The following is a 4,292-nucleotide window of genomic DNA, read 5'->3' as shown; positions in this document are numbered from 1 at the left end:
GCTGACTCCCAGGGGCCTGTGACAGTACAACGGCCCAAGGTTTCATGTGCTGAATGCCTTGGGAGAGCAGGCTCCTGGTCTATGTTTCCCCCAAAGTCAAAGGCTAGGTCAGAACTGGTACTTCAATGGAAAATTGAGCTCTTCTCAACACCAGGATTCTTAGTTAAAATGTATTTTGTCTGAACATTCAACTTTACACACTGTTGGGAAGCCAAATTTCAAACTGAATATTCCTAAGACACCAACGTGCTTATCAGGATATGAGGGAGGTGCAGATACAAGCTGGAATTCCCTCGAGGCACCAAGGTAGACCTTAGCCTTTCACAGGGGTTAAGTACCAAGGCCGACCTTAGGCATGTTCACAATTCTTGGATTCTATTTGCTAACCCCTCCCACCTGAGTCAAGCACAAGGTTTTCACTAGAAAGAGCTTAGCTTCATTTGCATAGCATTCTGTGTGATTTAATGGGAGTTTCCGGCTATTGGCATTTTGTTGCCAGTGAACACACATAGGAGGTTGTGAATAATTTCCCGAAATATTAAGAGTAAAGAGTGCTTTATGTAATTGTACTATAGGGGGTATCCCTCCCCCTTTTCTTTTTTGGATTGAGTTTTTGTAAAGTTCTATATCCTCTTTCTACTATGCCTTGACTTTGAGGGCTTTAAGGGATGCCTGTGGTGTGTTCAATAATTCGTACTTGACAAACTCAGCAAAAGAAGAACTGGAAGAAGTGGGCCCTTTGTCCGTTTTTATGGCTTGTGGAAGGCCCGTGACTGGAAAATATTGAGGGCAAATGACTTATCAAGGTTTGTGTGTTTGTATGTTTTTTTTTAAACTCTCCAGTTTGTACAGTGGCCGCCATGAATTTAGAGTACGTGTCACGAGAAGCGAACACATATTTTTGTTTGCCCAAAGAATTCACATGTATAACTCATGGTGGACAGTGTTTGGTGGAGCTCGTCGATTAAAACAAGCTTGGAAGCGGGAGTGGAATCCACTTGTGAAATAGCTTGCCTCTGAAACAGCTTGCCTCCGCGAACTCCATGAACTTGGAGAAATGATTCATGTTATACAAGTTTTCAGGTCTTTTATTCATACAGTCGCTATGAGCACTTATCCACATCAATTTGCCATAGGCAATTAGCTCTCAGACATCTGGAGACTGGACAGCAGGGGTGTGAATTAGGGAAGCACAAGCTCTACAACAGCATAAAAGTCTTGGTAACTGCGACGACAGAGTTCAAGGAAACTGTGCTTTAAGCCCCTTACGACTGATGTGGGTCAATGAATATAAGGGATCTGGTGTAGACATGGGGGGCAGGAAGGTCTGCTTTCCAGTTTCCTTCTACTAGGAAGCCAGTTAGGCCAGCATGGCTTCGGACATGTAAGAATATGGAGTTGCTTCGCTGTAAATGTAATTTGGACTAATAAAGGGACAAGTCCTTTTACCTAAGTACACAGAGCAATGGCCTAACCAGGGCAGAATAGTAATAATGTAACAACTATGTGTAAGTAAATTCACTGGCTCAGAGACATGATTTAATATCAGAATGACGGGAAATAGCTTTTTTAATGGGGGGAAATATCAGGTAAGGGAATGAAACAAGGAGTAAAATGGGGTGCGGGATCCGAAGAACAGATTACCACAACCTGATCCGGGCTATAGTCTTCCCAGTTATGTGCTATGCATCAGAGAGTTGGACAGGGAATAGGTCTGATAGAAAGAGGATTGATGCCTTTGAGCTGTGGTGCTGGAGAAGAGTGTTGAATATACCATGGACTGCTAGGAGAACAAACAGGTTTGTCCTGGAGAGGGTGAAGCCAGAGTGTTCCCTGGAGTCAAGGATTCTGAAGCTTCGTCTGACATATTTTGGGCATGTTGCAAGGAGGGACTGGTCCTTGGAAAGGGACATCATGTTTGGCAGAGTGGAGGGGAAGCAAAGGAGAGGAAGACCTTTGGTGAGATGTATCGATTCTGTGACTGGAGCGGTGGGAATAAGTGCGTTTGAGATGGCTAGGTTGAGACAGGATAGAACAGCATTTAGAGCTCTTGTACATAGGGTCGCTATGAGTCGCAAGCGACTCGATGGCACATAAAAACAGCAACAACAAAACAGGGAGCAAGATTGACAACAGCTGCCAGAAAGCGGACGCCTGAGATTGGGTTAGATTGAGACCCCTTCTTTCTAGGAGTGACTTCAGACACTTGATCTGAGGGTCTGGCAAAGGACCTGATGTTTCACCCAAACACTTACGGCTACACCAAGTCCCTGCTGGGGCGCCAGATGCGGCTACCATCTGAACCACAGTGAAGACGACAGCCTGATGACGAGGGTGGGTGTGACAACAGAGAAAAAGCACGCCGGGAGCACGCACGTCAGAGGGCCAACTTGAGTTTATTACAGGGAAAGCACGACTGAACTTTTAGTCATATGTGGGCACATTACCAGTAAGAGCACACATCACGGAAGTCATGGATGCTCCGCCCAACCTCTAGTCTCTGGAGGGGCCATCCTGGTGGATACACAGCTTGTCTGTCAGGTGTGCCATGAGGAAGTGTGCTTTGCTCACTTATGTGAGCCCAAAAGGCCGCCCCCCAAGCCAAGGCTATCACAGAGTCCATCTCCTCCTTGTGCATGTTCCCCAAAAGTGGGAAAATGGTGCAGTTACTGGGGAAGGACAGAGGCCCTGGCACACACCTTCACAGGATTCACTGGGGGGTGGTTTAGGAATGCTTTCTTTCATGGCGCTTGAACGTTCCCAGCTGACGGAAGGAACGATGACACACAGAACAGGTGTAAGGTTTTGCCCCACTGTGGATTCGCCGGTGCACATTGAGGTTCCCCTTGTGGCTGAACTTTTTTTCACACACTGGACACTCAAACGGCCTCTCTTGTGTGTGGATCCTTTGGTGGCACTTCAGGGTAGAGTCGTGGGTGAACCTTTGATGGCAGATCAGACATTTGTAAGGTTTCTCTCCGGTATGGATTCTCTCGTGGACTCGAACATCTGAGGGCTGCATGAAGCCTTTCTCACAAATGCTGCACTTAAAAGGCCTCTCCCCTGTGTGGGTCCTCTGGTGGATTTCAAAGTGAGATTGATAACGAAATTCTTTCTCACAATATGGACAGGGAAATGTCTTTTCCATGGACTCTTGGTTCTTAGCTGGCACAGACTTATTTGGTCCCCCAGCACTCTGAAGGTTAGGGTCTGTTGGCTCAACGATCTTGGGAGGATTAACTTCATACAATCCCACCAGCGCGAAGAATTGGCTTTTGTCCGAACGTGCAGCTTCTTCTCGAGACCTTCTCTGAGAACTGCAAGTCTCAACCAGTTTTCTTTTCTTGGAACACTTCTGATTCCTTGGGGAACTTCTCTTATGTGGAATAGAAACTTCTCTCTCCAAACCAAGTGGTACTTTAGCTTCCACGTATTTAATGGAGGGTCTTTCTTCAGGACTCTTTCCATCATTGACCTTGGCAGAATTTCCTGGCAGAGAAGAGTCAACACATAATGTTACTGAAGTGTATTTTCAATTACATCACACTCACATGGTCAAGGAGTAATATTACTAAATGTCTCCGGTTGTGCTGTGGGAGCAAAATGGGCCATCTCTGTCCATGCAATTCACTGCCTGTGAAGACCCGCTGGAGAGGTACCTAGGGAGCATTTCTAACTGTCTCTCAATCTCTCCTCTCCTGTGCCATCCTCATCGTCTCTGACACCTTTGAGCTCGTTGCTGTAGTCACTGTGTCAACCCATCTCATTGGGAACCTTCTTCTTCTGTCATCTCTCCAACCTTTCAAGCATGACTCCCCTTCTCCATGGAGTAGCATCTCCGAAAGAGATGGCCCAAAATAAGTAAGATAAAACTTTGCCAAAAGAACAAACGAAATTGCCCTGGATGAAGGGCACTCTGAAGAATGTCCCTTAGGGGAACGTCATCTCAGATAGAGCTCACACTTTGGGCAGGTATCAGGAGAGGGGCATGCTTGGAGAAAGGTGTTAGGTATAGTAGTTTTTGTTATGTGAAACTCATAGTTGACCTGCCAGTAGGTTTTCAGGGGCTAAAAATTACATGAGAGAGATTGCCCACAATTTCCCTTCAGAGTAGCCGGTAATTTCAAATGACCGTCTTGGGGCTGGCCGTGCACCCTGACCACTTAGCAGAGTCCATGAAAAATGAAACCACCCTCAATCACAAGGGTTACAGAGGGCCTGCGATAATGTCTGCGTCAATGGCTTAAGCACTATAGATACTGTGAGAAGGCAGGATGGGGAGAGATTTACCC

Source organism: Elephantulus edwardii, unplaced genomic scaffold, assembly GCF_000299155.1.
Source record: "Elephantulus edwardii isolate Elephantulus edwardi_28Jun2011 unplaced genomic scaffold, EleEdw1.0 scaffold00499, whole genome shotgun sequence".
Classification (NCBI taxonomy): domain Eukaryota; kingdom Metazoa; phylum Chordata; class Mammalia; order Macroscelidea; family Macroscelididae; genus Elephantulus; species Elephantulus edwardii.
Note: the sequence above shows the minus strand (reverse complement) of the source record.